This window comes from Chenopodium album, chromosome 10 (assembly GCF_948465745.1).
Source record: "Chenopodium album chromosome 10, dcCheAlbu1.1, whole genome shotgun sequence".
NCBI lineage: Eukaryota > Viridiplantae > Streptophyta > Magnoliopsida > Caryophyllales > Amaranthaceae > Chenopodium > Chenopodium album.
The window spans coordinates 26,512,512-26,532,194 of record NC_137843.1 but is presented as its reverse complement, the minus strand read 5'-3'; the positions used below and the strand labels follow the sequence as shown (position 1 = coordinate 26,532,194).

Sequence of the window (19,683 nt, the reverse complement as noted above, 5' to 3'; positions counted from 1 at the left end):
TTACTAGCAAATCAAATAATTTTAGAATCAATTATATCCTAATCTAATTATGGGATAATCACATTATTTAAATCAATTATTATCCTTTTGAAATATGCTTAGAAAATCCTGATCAATCTTATCCAATATTAACCACTTTAGTTATGGATAATCACCAAAATAAACAAATTAAATATGGAAAATATCAAATATAACAACTTTTGAAAGGTTTGATTTTATCCTAAATAAAAGATTTTATTTCAAAACAATTATATTTTACCCCAAAATAAATCATATTTATCTTGGAATAATTTTTAAAACAAAAATAATAACTTTTTTTTGAAAACCGTGCCAAACTGCCGCAAAGGACAACAGAGAGCAGCAGCTTATGTTGCACTGCAGGCCACCGTGCGCGGCCAGCCAAGGCTAGCCACGGTAGCTTGCCGCCTTACGGCAGCCACTACCGCCGAAGCAGCAGCAACAACACAGCCGTTGCAGCAGCTGTGCAACAATTGCACGCTGCTGCCCCGACCACTGACCTCCTGCCCTCCCTCCCTCCTTCTAGACAAACCACCAGGTTGGCAGCCGCCGTGGCTGCGCAACCCAGCCGCGGTTGTCGGCCACTTTAATTTTTTTTTTTTTTGGTTTTGAATTTAATTAAAATAACATTGATTAAAATTTAATTAAATCAATCCACAAATTAAAATTAAATCCCATTCAACTTTAAAATTATAGTTCATCATAAAATTAATCCTAATTTAATTCTAACTCTTAAAATTAAATCGATGATCATACACAAAACATTTTTATGCATAAATCAATTCAATTAAAGTTATGAAACATATTTAAAACGAAATCAACCAAAACGAGCATCAAAAATAAGATTTTTTTAAGGCTTATATGGTTCGAATTTTTTGAATAACTTGGGTCAGGGTTCGAAAATTTCGAATACTCTAGGGCTTAATTCGGTTCTCTTCATGGCTATTTGATCATAATTAAATCTCATTTAATCAATTCCAAAAGTTCAATCACATTAAAATAATAATTGAAACATAATTAAATTAATTTCTCCCTCTTAATTGATTATAAAATTAAGAACATGGACTTCAAATAATCGTATTATTATCATCAAGCGTGTTCATGCAAGAGACTAACTCATACCACTGTAGGAGTTTATAGGTACTATATAGCGGAAAAACATGAATCATATTCATAAAGCACCTAATCCCAAGATTGCATGCATAACACACAAGACACATAATCATACCTTTGAAGCGTGAATTCCACGTAGCTGCTCGACAGGCAAATCAGGAAGAGAATAGAGCCCCAAGCATTGCTCCTTTACTTAATCCACGAGATTCAAACGAGTTGTCCACCAATACTAGATTGGTCGAGTGAAAGAGGAAAACCGCGATCACCATTATTAATGGATTGAACCGACCACCACGAACCACCACAACCGGCGCCGAGGGGAACAGAGAGCCGTGAGAGAGAGAGAAAGAGAGAGAGAGAGAGTTTGAGAGGGGTTGAGCTCATGTTTGCTAATTAGGGTTTGATCAAACTGGTCACTGAATTATCTACGGAAAACCCTAGGCACTTAGTTTATTTATAATCCTATTATAATTAGACTAAGTCACGAAGGCCAAAACCCTCCTTATTCCTCCATATGGCCGGCCATGCTAGGGGATGAGGCCCATCATGGGCCTCGTCCTCTCGTGCTTGATCTAGGCCCTTTGTGTGACCTTATAGGATCTTTCCAAGTGGGCTTTGGCCTATTTTACTAGCCTAAAGATCGTTAGTACCTCTAGCTATGATATAACGACGACCCAAATGTACGAACTTAATTATCTCCGTAATTTGATCCATTTATATATCTAGTAATTGCACATGACGAAGACATAAATCCTTCGAACAACCCCCGGGTTTTGAAAATCCAAACTTTCCTATTCATGTCTTTAAGCTTGACAAAGCTCTTTACGGGCTAAAGCAAGCACCTAGGGCATGGTACGAAAGACTTTCAAAATTCCTTCTATAAAATGATTTTAAAAGAGGAAACGTTGATAAAACTTTATTTTTGAAATCAAAGGGAACTCATCTTTTAGTTGTACAAATTTATGTAGATGACATTATATTTGGTGCAACTAACCAGTCTTTGTGTAAATATTTTTCTAAGCTAATGAGTGGTGCAATTGAAATGAGCATGATGGGGGAACTCAATTTCTTCCTCGAATTACAAATCAAACAAACCGATAGAGGAAGAATGATTCACCAACAAAAGTACATCATATGAGCTCAACAATTCAAAGACAAATCACACACTCGAATGGGAACGACTACATGTCTAGATGAAGATCCCAAAGGAAAAAGTGTGAATCAAACCAAGTACCGTGGATGATTGGTCATTGTTATATCTAACAGCAAGAAGACAAAATATTTGTTTTAGTGTGGGTCTATGTGCTAGGTTCCAATCAAATCCCAAGGAATCTCAGATGACTGTTGTGAAAAGGATATTGAGGTATCTAAATGGAACAGAGGATCTATGTCTGTTCTATACTGTTGAGTAATTAGGTTTTGATGATTATAAACTAATGATGATTATCTATCTAACATGTTTGTCTAGTTGTGCATAGAAAGAATAAGTCATGCTTGGAACAGGGTACAAGGAACCTGAGTAACGTCAGGTATATATCAGGAACTTAAGCAATATAGGATAAGCAATAAGGGAACAAGAACAATGATGAGTGTTATGGTTGATAAGTATGATGATGGCTAAGGAACCATGAAGGTAACTATGTAAATAGGTGTTTGCATATGTTAGCTTCACAAGGTAAGTATCCTATGCATATATAGGTCATGTATGTGTAGGAGTCTTTTAATTTAGTTTAGTTTTCTTTATTGTTTTTATAAATGAAAAAACTAACCTTCTATTTTACTCTGTTATCCTCAGAAGTTTGCTCAGTTTGTCATCATCAAAAAGGGGCAACTTGTTGACCCTTATGAGGTTTTGATGATGATAGTTATGATTGAGCAAACTTCCATCTAATAAGGATTTTCTAGTGTTGTGATGTTTGCAGGTTCAGTAAGCGTTGGGAGCTGAAGTAGGAACTGAGACAAAGGAACTTTAGAAGATCCATGAGGACAAGTAAATACAGAAGAAGAGTTCCAGTAATGGAACTTCCCAAAGTTTCCTAACATGAACTTCAAAACGGTGTAACGACCTGGTTCCGGTGTAATGCTGGGGCAAATCCTGAGATCCAGAATACATCAAGACTACAGAATTCCAGAACAAGAATCTCAGAGAAGCAACATGAAGACGGAGAAATAGAAACATATTGCTCTAGGATTCATGTAAGTATGTTGGACATAAAATTTGGTCTGGAACAAGTTTATATAGAGCCAAGGTGAACTCCAGACAGTCAATGAAATTAGAGTTACTGACTTGTCAGGAACCTAGAGACTGTCAGAAGTTCCGAACCTAATAGGAACTTAAGTATGCACGTCTTTAAAAGTCGATTTTAATGATATATATTTATCTAATACGTGCATATCTTTTAGGGATTTGGTTTTACTGAATAAATATATTTATTTTCTAATAAATCCCTTTTGGAAAAAGATAAGTTAGTTTAAAAAGTATTTTTAAACAAAAAGATAAGTTTTGAATAAAATATGATTTTATATTAATTATATCTTTTTATTATTGACAGATTTTATTCTTAACAAAAAGATATATTTTCGGAAGACTTGTTTTAGAAAATATCTTTTAAACTTATCTTTTCATAAAACCTATCTTTTTCAAGGTGAAATGAATAATTTGAGTGTACTATAAATATGCTCATATGTATTCATTCAAAGTTGAGGCTGATGAAGTGGAGTGGTCGTGCTTAATGGTTTTATCCTTCACCACGAAGCTAAGTCAGTCCTCCTGGTCAAAGTTCCTATCAAGTTTTGGTTATAGTTCGTCCAGTGAGTTCCAGACAGATCTCGAGTGTCCAACATATTAGTTTTATCTCTTTATTCATATATATGTATTTAGAGTTATTCAATGAGATCTTGTAATGGGAAAAAGGGTTTGAGTGTTTTGGGTTTTGGGGTGAGATTGTGAATTCTCTTAAATTCACGTTTGAGTGTAAGATTTTGAATTCTCTAAAATTCGAGTGGTAGTGAGTCACTTCGAGTGTGTCTTGGGGTGCACAGTGGGAAAAAGGAACCTGAGTGTGTCTTAGGCCGAAAAAGGAACCTGAGTGTGTCTTGGGTCGAAAAAGGTGCTTGAGTGTGTCTTAGGTCTTATAGGATAGGTTCTTATCAATTAGCGAGTGTCTGTGGAGGAACTTGCGACGCAAAGGTCTGTGTAATAGGTTGTACTAGGAGAGTTTCCTATTATAGTGGAATTTGTTTATAAGTCCCTATAGGGCCGAGGTTTTACTTCCAGCTAGGCACTGGATGGTTTCCTCGTAAAATTGATGTGTGCTTTAAGTTCCTTTTGCGTTTTGTTTTTAATTTCCGCTTAAGTTCCGCGATTGGAACCTACTACTATTCACCCCCTCTCTTGTAGTAGTTCATCTAAACTAACATATACTAAGAGTGATACGTTTAATTTAAGAGGATATGCAGATGGAAACTATGCTGGAGACTTGGTAAACCGCAAGAGTACATCAGGTATGGTTCAATTTCTTAGTCCATGTTTCGTTTCTTGGGGTTCCAAGAAACAAAATACTGTTGCTTTATTCACTACAGAAGCTGAATATGTAGCTACAACCTCTTGCTGCTCCCAAATTCTTTAGATAAAACAACAGTTAAGAGATTTTAGTATTATTTTAGAATGCGTTACTATTTATTGTAATAACACGTACTAGTGCCATATGCATCTTTAAAGTTCCTGTACATCATTCTAGAGTAAAGCATATTCAAATTCGTCATCACTTTTTAAAAGGATAACGTTGAAAAAGGTTTAATTAAGTTAGATTTATTTTCAATTGATAATAAAATTATAGATATTTTGACTAAACCTTTAAGCATGGAGAAGCATGAAAAGATGAAATTACAACTTGGTATGAAAAAAAATCACTGAATGCACGCATGTCTCCTAAACATATACGACTCAAATAACTAGTGTATGACATGAAAATTGCATAAAATTATTGTGCAAAAGAACACTTAGATTTGTATCTAGTAAATAATCATCATACTTGTTAATTTCTATGTGTGCAAATTGATCATATAAATTTTAAAAATAAGCATGTTGACTTGTTAAAGTTCCTATTGTGTTATGTAGTGTGTATCATTTTTATATATTTTTTTTTCTATTTATCACTCATTCATATTTTTATCTTCTAATTTTTATTTATTTTAATTCTTTTTCCTCTGTTATTTACTAATATTTTCTTTTATCCTCCTAAACCAATTCTTCCGTAAACATAGCCAATGACCTTTTCAAACTCTTATCTTTTATTCTTTTATTTTTATTGTTCCAACATTTACAAATTTAAAAAAGAAAATAAATAAATAAATAAAACTTGAAGAGTTACGAAATTCATTACTAAAACTCCTAAATTCCACAAACTTCCACCTTCTTTATATTACCCACTCAATCAAATAACTTTCTTCTTCCTAAGGCCCTGTTCTTTTGAGGTTTTGGGCAGAGCAGAGCAGAGGTCAGCAGAGTAGAGCAGATTAAATTTCAGTAGAGCAAAGCAGAGCAGATTTCAGGATAGCAGAGCAGAGCAGAGCCGAGCCGAGCAGAGAAGATTTCAACATTATTATTAATACTATTATTAATGTTATTATTATAATTATTTATTATTATTATTATTATTATTATTATTATTATTATTATTACTATTATTATTACTATTATTATTACTATTACTATTATTATTAATAATATTATTAATAATATTATTATTATTAATAATACTATTATTAATGTTATTATTATTAATGTTGTTATTATTATTATTATTACTATTATTATTAATACTATTATTAATGTTATTATTATTAATGTTGTTGTTGTTATTATTTCTATTACTTTACTATTACTAAGTGCATATACTATTGATTTAGGTGAGTGGAAATATAAATATATGTATACCATATTTAACATATGTTAATAGTAGAAAGATAAAAGACAACGATTTACTTATATTTATTTCACAAAAATTTTAAAATAAAATGATTTAATGAGTAATAATGATTTTAATTATAAATTTGTCTTAATCATATATTTTATACCCTAAATATAATAATGATATACAAAGTACTACTTGAAAACAACCTTTTTTTTTTAATTCTTAAATTGTATGGAAAGATTTGAAAAATAATTCAACTCAATGAACTAACAATCAATACCCACATACATATAATGTTTCTACACATTGTGATTCTAATATCAAATGTTTATAAAAAGAAATTGTTATTAATTGTTATTATTATTATTTATGTTTTTGAAAGAATTGTTATAATTATTAGAAATTATTAATTAATAATATTATTAAATATTAATTCTTGATAGTTTGAATTATTAAATATTAATAATGATAACTATTATTATTAATTATTACTATGATTAATAAATATTAATTATCATCAATATTAATAATTATTAAAATTATTTCATTAATAATTATTATAATTATTCAAAATAATAAATTATTATCATCAATACAATATTAATTATTATTGTTATTGAATATTAATTATTAATATTGTTATTATTAATTATTATTTGAAAATAGAGCAGAGCAGTGCAGTGCAGTGCTCGGGATTTGGTGTTCCAACCTCCTTTGGAAAACCTGGGTTTGGTACAATTAGTGGAGTAAGAACTTTTGGTGGTGAGCCTAAGATGCACACTATGGTTGACATAATAAAGCAAATGATATACAAACAAGATCAAATTGACAACAAACTCATGTCACTTCAAGTTGCAGTTGGTTCCTTGAAAGGATCAGTTCACCGGCTTCAACTTGTAACCAAAGCTCATAGACAGAAAGTTACCCAAGTAGAGAACACAGTTCTTCATCGCTTGGAGGAGGTTGCCTTTGAAGATGTTCTTGAAAATGATGATTAGTCTGGTTATCTTTCTACTCTTCAATCTTTTGCTTATTTAGATTTCAGTTGGGACATTATCTTTATTTTGCTTTTATTTTGGTCTGTATTGATGGTTATGTATGCAATTTTTGTGGTAATATGTGTTACATGGAACTGTAGCTTATTAAATAATAAATACTTTTGATTGGCATATGTGTGATTGACTTGGAAAGTTTTGTATGCTTGTGAGTTGACTTGATACATAACTATACTTTTACCCTTTGTTTATATATATAAACTCAACAAGGGGTGCTCTGTGTGGATTATTGTGCTATCACTATTATTTTTATTGATGCTAAAAAGGGGAAAGAAATGCAAATATTTTTATTGTGCTATCATCCGAGTTCTGTACATAGGCTCATACCATGTTTCTTCCAAGCAGTCATCAAGTAGTACTTTTTAATAATTTTTTTCTCTCTTATAAAATTAATTATTTATAATATCTATTAAATTTTTAGAATCTTGTATTTGCTTTTCTTCATTAAATTTTTGTCTCTTTATTTAAATAAGTTTGCAAGGTTTGTCATCACCAAAAGGAGGAATATTGTTGACCTCGATTAGTTTTGGTGATGACAAGCAAACTCAATTTGATAAAGGTGTATTAAGTGTGTAGGTTATTTAGGCAAGTTCTTGTTAAGAACAAAGTTCCACGGTTGGAACAAAGATAAGTCCTTAATCTACATATGGCATACACTGTGGATAATTTGAAGTGAAGAAAGCAAAGAAGGTTTTATGCTTGGATGTTCTATTTGGAAAGATAGAGTTATCAAAGGTCCAATTAGAATATCTTATAAAGCAATTAGTATTATATGAAGACCAAAAAGTACGAGTTATTATTTTTAGGCTTTATGTAAGTGTTTGATATTTTATGACTGGTTGGAACGTAAGGAATATGAGAGTTAATTGGGATTAAAATTGAAACGATCAGTTTTATAAAATTGGATTTTATTTTATCTTATTTTTGGTTTTGTTTAAAATTGGATTTATTATTATTTTTTTTAAGTAAAATACAAGTTTAGATATTTTCTTTTTAACAAAATAAATATCTTTTTTGTAAAAAGATTTTAACTAATTCCTTAAATTATTCTCCAAGAAAAAGATTTATTTAACTCTCTACCCATGTTCTATTGAACGACTCAACCTGACTTCTCTCTGTTGCTTGAGTTAGTTCCTAATTTTTAGAACACCACCTCAAGTAATTGGGAATGTGGGGAAGGTGGTTGGGATGTTGAATCAGTATAAAAAAGGAGTTGAGTTTCAGTTTTAAGGCATCCTGACAGTTGTACAATATTTGAGTAAGAAACATATTTGTGTTAGTGAGAGTATTCCTTTGTTTCAACTATTGTAAGATCATCTAAACACTTAGAGTTCAAATTACTGAGTTGTAATTTGGGAAAGGGTTAAGTGATCCTTGTAAAGGCTTAGAGATAAGTCTTGAGTGTAGGCTTCGAAGTAGAAGGTAGAGTGAGCATTTGGGGTTGGCTTATAGGTTCTTTGTCGAATTTCTTATAAATTGTAACGGAGTAGTTGCCCTGTTTAGTGAAGTTGTGTTTTGAAATCCCAAGTGGTTGTGATTTTTCTCCTTATTGGGTACAAGGAGTTTCCACATACAAATCTCTTTGCATCTCTTTATTTCGTTTTACGTTTTTAATTTTCGTAAAATTTGGGAACACTAGTTCCTACACAATTCACCCCCCTCTTGTGTGTTCCATCTAAGTTAACAAGGTGATACGATTTTAGCTTGCCATATGGCCACCTATATGACCAGGCAGCCTACCTGGGCGAATCGGACGCACAACCTTAGCGCATTGATTGGCAAATGCGCTTATTGAATCTTGGTGACAAGCCACCTCTGTTTTCTCAAGAAATTCTCAACTCACCTCTTTTTTCTCAAGAGTGTACTTTTGGGTGCCTATGACGGAACGAGCAATCTAGAAGAACAAGATTCCTCATATAGAAATTTGATGTACTTTCAAAGTGTAGATGATTCCACTTGGTGCAAATGCTTCCCGGCCACTCTTAAAGGTGTGGCTCAGGACTAGTTCAACAGTCTACCAGCCGGATGCATCAATTGCTTTACAACTCTCAGCTTGTTATTTGTTGGAAACTTCTCCTATAATATACCACCCCGGAAGACTAGTCTCAACTTGGCGACCATCGTCCAAGGAAAGAAAGAGCCATTGCATTCGTACGTTAAGAGGTTTAATATGGAGAAAGCCCAGATTCGGAACCTGTCGGATAAAATGGCCTACTCAGAGTTTCTTCGAGACTAAGCCACAATGGTTTTAAGTTTGAGTTAATCAGAAAAAAAAAATTTGAACATACGCAGGTGTTTCTGCGAGAGGTTGAATCATATATTGAGGCACCTGATTTTTGTATGCTTACGAAGTCAGAAGAGCCGGCCAAGGGCGCTGAGAAGAAACTATCTTCTCAGCAAGTCTCGGCCGGCAAAAATAAAGAAGGAAATAACAAACGAAAAGAAGTCTGGGTGGCTGATTGCCAACAGACCAAGTCCAAGAAAGCCAAGACGTACGAGCCGCAATACGATTATAACAAGGATTGATACTCAATTTTGATGGAAATTAAAGACAAGTTCGTGTTTCAGAAGCCTTAACCTTTGAGGGGGCCGACTCAGTATAAAAACAAGATCAAGGCATTCTCAACTCCTACATTCTAAAGTCTAAGTTCACTTACACTCGGGCGGATAACAAGTCTGAGAAGAAGAAGGAAAAGAAAAAAGATGATGAAGATGGGAAGCTTGTTATTATCAATCAAATGTTGGATAACCTCTTTTAGCTTCCAACAACTCTCAGTAGTATGACCCCTACCTTGATGGTACTTGCAATGTGAGTCTGGGTTCCAACTAGGCAATCTCTTCTCAGGTGCGGGATCTTGAATAGGTCCAATGGGAGTAATGAGTCCCTTGGCATGGAGTCGGTAGAAAGCAGCATCATAGCTCATCCCAATGGGGGTGAAGTCTTTCCTTAGTTGTTTCTAGATCCTTAGTTATCCATGGCTTAGACTTCACTGAGATCAAAGGTACTAACATTATTACTAGAGTGGGCATTTTCGGAAGAAGAGAGATTGTCGTTCTTCTTTCCTTTCCAGCCACTGTGGTTACTATTGTTAGCAGCTTTTTGCTTTGCGAGGTCATCTTCGATTTCAATACCGATATCATAGACGGCCTTGAAAGTATTCAAATTATGTTGATACTTTAAATGTTTTGAATACTTCTCTTGGAGGTTCTTGATAAACATCCTCACAGATTCTTTTTCGGAGGGCACCTCAATCATCTTAGCGGAAGTTTCCCTCCACTTATTAAAGAAAGAAGTAAAGCCTTCATTCTCTTTTTTTCTTAGCATCTCAAGTTGTCTATAATCGGTTTTAACTTGAATATTACATTTATATCTATCAATGAAAGCGTTTACAATAGCATCCCAAGTAGAGGTTTTCTCTTTATCAAGAGAAAAGTACCATTGCTGACTAACGGTTTCTAAAGATAAAGAAAACACAGAATGAAAAGCTTTCTTATCTATTCCCTTAATATTCATTACAGTTTCAAAGGCTCTTAAATGAAAATAAGGGTTATCCATTGCCTTGAATTTCGGGATGTCGTTGGCATTGAACTTCTGCGGAAGAAGATCCTTGTCCACCAAGACCCCTTGTGAGCTAATGCCCTGCAATCTATAGTCATTAGACAATTTGCTCAAATTTTCCTGGATGAGCTCCATTTGCTGTTGTCTCACAGGGTCATTAATTTGGAGAGTCAGATTCTTCAACATTTCAGCCATGTTAGCCACTTGTCCCTTGAGTTCGTTGACTTCTTCCTGACTTGTCATTATCTTCTTAGCTTTCCTTTTTTGACCGATTGGCTTATCAAAAAGTTGAATTTGAATAAAGGTGTTGTCTTTGATTAATCGTCCTTCTCTCCTTAACCAAGTACTGTGGAAAGGGAAATTAAGGGATATTCATTGTTAATTATTTGACTTAACTCTATTCAATATGCAATGGATGGAAGAAGGTAGGAAGAATGAATATTGTGACATGGGGAAAGCATGTAGAGAAGGGAAACATGATGTAGATTGAGAGATATGAAAAAATTAGGAATAAAATGTACCCCCAACTCAAATGACGGAAAAAACCGACTCATGCATGAACCTAAGACATGGTCATGGTGACTAGTGAGTGTATGTGACATGTTAAGGCTCTTGTGTGAGACCATGCGGCTAGACTATGTGACTAGACTCAATTAAGGACTTAACAAAGGTATTGTTTATTAATAAAATAATCGAACTGATTAGCAAACTGTTTAATTAAACTCGTCGTGATGACTCGAGTAAGAATTTGGACTGTCTCCGGAACAACAGAACTGTCGCCACAGTTTGAAGCTTGTCGCCAAACGACAAATTTGTCGCCAGTCGAAAAACAGTAAACTGCGGCGCCACAGCCTAAACTTTTGCGCCATTGGTGGAACATTAATCTGGGACTGTTTCAAGTAAGTTTACTCTAAGGGGACATGCCTACAGTCGTACTAAGTCAGATTGATTACTTTATTAGTCTTTAATTAGTCAAATTAATTAATTAATTAGTTAGACAAAGTCCTTTTTAGTCATTAATTGGTTTATTTAAACTTAAGCACAAGTCAAACAAATGGTTAGCACATAGAGGGTATGCACAAGCGAAGAATGCACAAATAGTTTAAATAGTCATAATATGATGCAATGAGTTTGCAACCTAACCATGGCTCTAGTTCTCTAAAGTTCAAGTATATGGGTTAGTCAAAGAGGGTCCATGGTTATGAGTCCGGATGCACCGCGCGGAAGCCTTACCTTTGGAAGGGTTGGCGCGAGTGGATGGGACCCCGCGAGTTAAACTCGCTTCCATGGTTTGATGGATTCACAAACTCGGATGTACCCGTCGTTGCCAGGAGCGTTTGATTGGGTAGATGGAGTGTGAAACCCCAAAGGGTTATGTCCATATGTAGAACACATATGGGTTTCAGAAAAGAGAGAAAAACTCAATCAAGAAGTAGAATCGAGCCAACAATGCTAGAAATGGTCAAAACAAGAAGGCAGAGTTCTGGCTCGGTATTGGAAGAACTTGGCACCAGACTACAGGGACTGTCGCCGCAAAAGTACCCCTGTCGCAAGGCGACAGAAGCACTTTACAGGCGACAAGCCCTGTTTTCTAGACGCTAGTTCCTACATGCCTCAGCAGGTATCTACGTTCTTAGAGTTTTCCAGATTTCGCAGTATTATTTCAATTCTAGTGGTAAAAGATATTTCTCAAGTTTCCTACGTGTAAAAATCCTATGGTTTTTACTCATTTCGGATGGTCTATCCAATGAGGACCTTTTTTTATGCATATGACAATAATGCTAATCAAAATTACGCACATGAAATACTTAGAACTTTTCGAGTCTCATCCGCTCATTCTAAATCATTGCCAAAATAAATTTCAGGAATTCAAATAGAAATCCTCCCCAGTGGAGTCGCCAAAAACTGTAGGGAATATTTCAAGCCATTAACCCCAAGCTTGAACCCCACTGTGATCATACACTTAAGCATGGTGGCGTCCAAAGGGTAGGAAGCTAGAGCAAAAGAGTCGCCAACAAGTTTTAGGAACTTGTAAACCGTTCACAAGGTGAAGATTACACCCCTTAACGATCCAGGATATCGTCAACTCCAAAAGGTCTTGAACCAAATAGGGTTCGGGGATGAAGGTACAAATCCAACCTTAATGAGATTGAACCTGCCCTAAATAGGCCTCTACTTCTTTCTTCTCGTATTCATGTGCGCTTTCTGACTAACATGCAATCAATAGATTAAACCTAAACCTGTTTATCTATGTTGGTTGAATTTAATGCACAGGCAAAACTATTATTGGTGATTACTTGAATTATAATCATATTAACCCTAAACAAGATTATTAATTATCTTATTAAGCGTGATTATAAGTACAAATTCCCTTTAAACATGCATAAAAGGCGTGATCAAGCAATAACAATAATATATATCAAGCAACATAATAATCACAATCATAATTACAATTATAATCATAACAATAACCATAATCATATCAACGCTAAAGCATAATAATAGCAAGATCCTAGGCATGATACTAACAAGATTAATAACAAATCTTAGCATGTCACTAAGCATTAAAGATCAAAGCTTTAGCCCTAACATGATACTAACATGATATTAGAAAAGAGTAAAAGGCACCCTAAACGTGATACTAGAAAGCAATAGTAACATCCTAACATGATACTAGGAATTAAACAAATTTAAACATGCTTTCTACAAGAATAGAGCAATAAGACTACATACTTTGATGCCTCGTGCCTCTTTCTAATAACAAAATACACGCGTTAATAACTTCAAGGAAAATATAAAATCAAATAATTAAATTAAATAATTGAAATAGAGATTTGGGACCAAACCCTCAGAAATTATAACCTTTCACGTCTAGGGCGAAGGCAACTTCGAACTCGGCTAGGTGTTTCTAGATCTCGTGTATGCGGAATTTTGTTTGTGAAAAGCTAGAGAGATGATGATTGTAGATGATTGATGATTGTGGATTGTAGATGAATAAAAACGGAGGTTCAGGACTCTATTTATAAGAAAACAGTCCGGAAATAGGTAGAATTTGATAAGGAATAAAACTCCACGCTATTGCCACAAAGCTGACCTTGTCACTTGGCGACAAGGCTTGTCGCGTGGCGACAGGCCTGACGTTTGGCGAAAGCCTGGATTTCTATGCGCTTTCAAACACGGAGTCCACTTATCAATTAAAATTGACTTGTAAAGTCCGCATGAAAATTGAAATTGTATTTTCATAAAATAATATTTTATTCCAAATAAAACTTATCAAAATATAATTATTAATTCTAATTTTATTAGGACTTAAAAGAACCCTCTAGAGAATTATAGAAGACTACAATTAATTCTAATAAATTTAGGAATAATGATTAACATTGGGCCCTCCCCTAGATCATTGGGCCGCATGTAAAGATCAAATCGGGCCCAGTTTAGTATTTTGGCCATAACTTCCTCATCATTCATCGGAATTGGACTTATAATATATCGTTGGAAAGCTCTTTGCAAGCCCCTTCCAACTACACTATTATTGGACCCTTGTCGTGGACCAAACTAAACTAGATTGACTATTTTCATAAAATAGAGTTATTTTTCGAAAATAGAAAGAAAGAATTTTTAATAAAAACTAACCGCAACACCTGACCTTTCACAATTTCACTTCGTTCGATAATCATTTGATGCAAAAGCTATTCATCACTGGGTTTGGTTTTGGGGAGACACATTTGGGTGTCTACAGTTAGACAAGGAGGTGAAGCCAAATTCTTTGAGAACATTGGATGAAGTGATTAAGGAGTTTCTATCTCAGTTCTATCCATAAAAGAAGACGGCCAAAGTGAGAGCTCTCATCCAAGGTTTCAAGAAAAAGCCTAATGAAAGTCTTTATAAGGCATGGGAGAGGTATAAGGAATACCAAATAGAGTGCCCACACCATGGGATTCCTACCTATCAAGTCATTCAAATATTCTATGGAGGTCTAAGCCCTCGAGGAAAATCTTGTCTTGATGCGGGAGCCGGAGGACCAATAATGAACAAGACGGAGGAGGAAGTGGTGGATGTCATTGAAGATGTAGTGAGGCATTATATGGATTGGCAAGATGATGAGAGTGAAACAACAAGCAAAAGTGGTGCTTCGGTGTATTCGGTTGATCTCATCAATGCCATCAACAACTTGTCTTCACAAGTTTCGGAATTAGGAAATGAAATTATCTTTATCAAGGCCAAACTTGAGAGTGCTTCTTCTCTTGCACCGATTCTTCCCTCCCAAAATAAGGGGAGAGGTACACTTCCTAACTCAAATCCCTTTCCCTCTTCTAGAAATATGTCTAGTAGTTGTATGTATTGTGATTTGTGTGAATCATATGACCATGATGCTTCAAATCGTCCTAATGTTTCTTTTTATGGATGTGATGATTATGTTGGCAATGAAAATGAACATGTGAACTATGTGTCTAATAACAATGTTGGACCTAGATTTGATGGTCAAAGAAATAATGGGAATATGAACTATCATAATGGGAATTTTAATGATTATAACCACAATGAGGGTTATAGAAACTAAGGAAACCAAGATTTCCGAGGCAACTATAACCACCAAGGTTATGGTTAAAACCAAGGACAAGGATATGGGAACCATAATCAAAATTATGGTAATCATAACTAAGGTGTCCAAAATCAAGGTAGGGGCAATTGGAGTAACCAAAATAGGGGAAATTTTCAAAACAACAATCAAAGGGGTCCCCCACCCGGTTTTACTCCAAAGGCTCAAGGTCAAAATGATAGTTCTTATGCCCAACCATCTCTTTCAAGAGGTAGTTTGGAGGATGTCATTGATAATAAAATCAAGGTGTTGAACACTTACATGTCATCTAGTGATAAGAAGTTTAATGACATGATGGCTCATAGTAAGATGTTGGAGAAGCAAATTTCTCAATTAACAAATGTTTTGAAGAGCATGCTAGCCCTTCTTCCCTACCATCTCAAGGTGTAGATCCTAATAGACCAATTAATGCCATAGTGACAAGGAGTGGTAGGATTCTTGAGAGTGTAGAGCCTAAGAAGAGTGAGGCTTATGAGAGTCCTAAGGAAGTTTTAGTTGGAGATGAGGAAGGAAAAACCTTTTTGAATGAGGATGTAGTTGAAAAACCAATTGAAAAAGAAAAAGTGAAAGTGAGAGAAGTTATCAAGCCTAAGCTCCTATACCCCAAAAAGTTTAATAGGCACAAGTTAGATAAACAATTTGGTAAATTCATAGAGATGCTTAGGCAACTTCATCTTACCCCTCCATTTACCGATGTCATTGACCAAATGCCGAATTATGCAAAATTCCTTAAGGACATCTTGAGTGGAAAAAGAACTTGTGATATGGTGGAAACGGTTAGCCTAACTGAGAATTTTAGTGCAATCATTATGAACAAGATGCCGCCCAAGTTGAAGGACCTCGGAAACTTTTCTATCCCTTGTGCTATTTATAAGATGCAAATTGACAATGCCTTGTGCGACTTAGGAGCTAGTGTTAGCCTTATGCCATATTCGGTTTATTAAAGACTTGAACTAGGAGAACTTTCACCTACCAACATTACCTTGCAATTAGCCGATAGATCAATTAAGATTCCAAAAGGTAAGGTAGAAGATGTTCCCTTGAGGGTAGAAAAGTTTGTAATTCCAATATCCCTATCATACTTGGTAGACCATTTCTTGCTACATCGGGTGCCATGATTGATGTCAAAAGTGCTAAGATTTCTCTCAAGGTTGGAGAAGAAGTTATTGAATTTGATTTGAATGAAAGCATGAAATATCCTTCTTCTTCACTTGAAAATTGTATGAGAGAAATCTTAGATGATATTGTGAATTCTATGCATGAGCACTTGCTCACCTCTAATGATCCACTTGAGTGTGTTTTGTTGAACAAAGAAAAGATAGGTGAGCATGGCAAGGAAATGGCTTTCTTTGAAGAGTCATTGATGAGAGCATGGAGGAGAGTGATGATCACATTTGTATGGGAATTTCAAGCCAAGATGCATTGCAAGTGGCTTCAACCAAAGAAGGTAAAGGTGTGCCGGTTGTAGAGCTCAAACCTCTACCATCAAACCTTAGGTATGAATTCTTAGGCCCCAATTCTACTTATCCCATCATTGTTAGTCCTCTTTGAGTGAGAGTTAAGCTCAAAATTTATGTGGTGTATTGAGAAAGCACCAAGGTTCTTAGGGCTACATAATTGATGACCTCAAAGGTATAAGCCCGACTTTATGTTCACACCACATTAATCTTGAGGAGGGCGCCTCACCTAGAATTGAAAGACAACGAAAGCTACACACGCAAATGGGGGAGGTAGTTAAGAAGGAAATCACTAAGTTATTGGATGCGGGAATCATATTCCCCATCTCTAGCTCTAGATGGGTTTCCCCGGTTCATGTTGTCCCAAAGAAAGGAGGAATGATCGTTGTAGAAAATGAGAAAGGTGAGCTCATCCCTAAAAGGACGGTCACGGGATGGCGAATGTGTATAGACTATCGACGTCTAAACACATCCACCAAAAAGAATCATTTTCCCCTTCTCTTTATTGATCAAATGTTTGAAAGACTAACAAGGCACAAGTACTGTTGCTTTCTTGATGGATATTCCGAGTTTTTCCAAATTCTTATTCTCCCGGATGACCAAGAGAAAACAACTGTTACTTGTCCATATGGAACTTTTGCCTATAGGAGAATGCCATTTGGGATTTGCAACGCCCCCGCCACTTTCCAACGATGTATGATGAGCATATTTGGAGATATGTTGGAAGAGGAAATGGAGGTGTTTATGGATGATTTTTCAGTACGAGGAGTTTCATTTGAGGCATGCCTTGAAAATCTTGAGAAATGTTTAGCTAGATGTGAGAAGGTGAATTTGGTTTTGAATTGGGAGAAATGTCATTTCATGGTTGAGGAAGGCATTGTCCTTGGTCACAAGATCTCTCACAAGGGCATAGAGGTGGACAAAGCAAAGATTGAAGTGATTGAGAAGCTTCCACCTCGGGTTAATATGAAAGGAGTGAGATCTTTCTTAGGACATGCCGGGTTTTATAGAAGCTTCATCAAGGATTTCTCACTTATTACAAAACCTCTCAATGACCTTATTCAAAAGGATGTTGAAGGGAATATTTCAAGCATTACCCCAAACTTGAACCCCACTGTGATCATACACTTAAGCATGGTGACGTCCAAAGGGAAGGAAGCTAGAGCAAAAGAGTCACCAACAAGTTTTAGGAACTTGTAAACCGTTCACAAGGTGAAGATTACACCCCTTAACGATCCAGGAGATCGTCAACTCCAAAAGGTCTTGAACCAAATAGGGTTCGGGGATGAAGGTACAAATCCAATCTAAAAGAGATTGAACCTGCCCTAAATAGGCCTCTAATTCATTCTTCTCGTATTCATGTGCGCTTTCTGACTAACATGCAATCAATAGATTAACCCTAAACCTGTTTATCTATGTTGGTTGAATTTAATGCACAGGCAAAACTATTATTGGTGATCACTTGAATTATAATCCCTATTAACCCTAAACAAGATTATTAATTATCTTATTAAGCGTGATTATAAGTACAAATTCCCTTTAAACATGCAAGAGAAGGCGTGATCAAGCAATAACAATAAATAAGCATCAAGCAACATATACAATAATAATCATAATTATAATCATAATCATAATAACAATCATAATCATGTTAATAATAAAGCTTAAATATAATAGCAAGATCCTAGGCATGATACTAACAACATTAATAACAAATCCTAGCATGTCACTAAAGAATAAAAATCAAAGCTTTATCCCTAACATGATATTAGAAAAAGAGAATAGGAAGCATCGCAGGAATCATAATAAGCATATTTGATATTATAACCTTTTCCCTAAACATGATACTAGAAAGCAATAATAACATCCTAACATGATACTAGGAATTAAATAAATTTAAACATGCTTTCTACAAGAATAGAGCAATAAGATTACATACTTTGATGCCTCATACCTCTTCCTAATAACAAAATACACGCGTTAATAACTTCAAGGAAAATATAAAATCAAACAATTAAATCAAATAATTGAAATAGAGATTAGGGACCAAACCCTCAGAAATTATAACCTTTCACGTCTAGGGCGAAGGCAACTTCGAACTTGGCTAGGTGTGTCTAGATCTTGTGAATGTGGAATTTTGTAAGAAGGAAGGTTTAGAAAAAGAGAGAGAAAGCTTCTAGCTTTAGAGAGAGAGATGATTGTTGATTGTGATGATTGATGATTGTAGATCAATAATAACGGAGGTTCAGGACCCTATTTATAAGAAAACAGTCCGGAAATAGGTAGAATTTGATAAGGAATAAAACTCCACGCTGTCACTTCAAAACCGACCTTGTCGCTAGGTGACAGGGTCTGTCGCGTGGCGACAGCCTGGATTTTTACGCGCTTTCAAACACGGAGTCCACACATGAATCAAAATCGATTTGTAAAGTCCGTATGAAAACTGAAATCGTATTTTTCATAAAATAATATTTTATTCCAAATAAAACTTATCAAAAATTCTAATTATTAATTCTAATCTTATTAGGATTAAAGAGAACCTTCTAGCGAATTCTAGAAGACTATAATTAATTCTAATGCTATTAGGATTAAAAATTATCATTGGGCCCTCCCCTAGATCATCGGGTCGCATGTAAAGATCAAACCGAGCCCAGTTTAGTGTTTTGGTCATAACTTCCTCATTATTTATCGGAATTAGGCTTATAATATATCGTTGGAAAGCGCTTCTCAAGCCCCATCCAACTACACTATTATTGGACCCTTGTCGTGGACCACACTAAACTGGATTGGCTATTTTCATAAAATAGAGTTGTTTTTTTTAAAACAGAAAGAAAGAATTTAAATAAAAACCAACCGCAACACTTGACTTTCACACTTTCACCTCGTTCGATAATCATTCGACGCAAAAGGTATTCATCACTGGGTTTGGTTTTGGGGAGACACATTTGGGTGTCTACAGAAGCCC

The 19,683-nt window shown here is 35.0% G+C and overlaps 1 non-coding gene across 1 annotated transcript; it reads right to left on the bottom strand.

Moving 5' to 3' along the window:
* Positions 1-14,493: 14,493 nt before the first annotated feature.
* LOC145565862 (small nucleolar RNA R71) lies at positions 14,494-14,600 on the bottom strand. The gene has a single exon (XR_014095228.1). It is a non-coding gene; the product is annotated as a small nucleolar RNA R71 (small nucleolar RNA).
* Between the last annotated feature and the right edge of the window lie 5,083 nt (positions 14,601-19,683).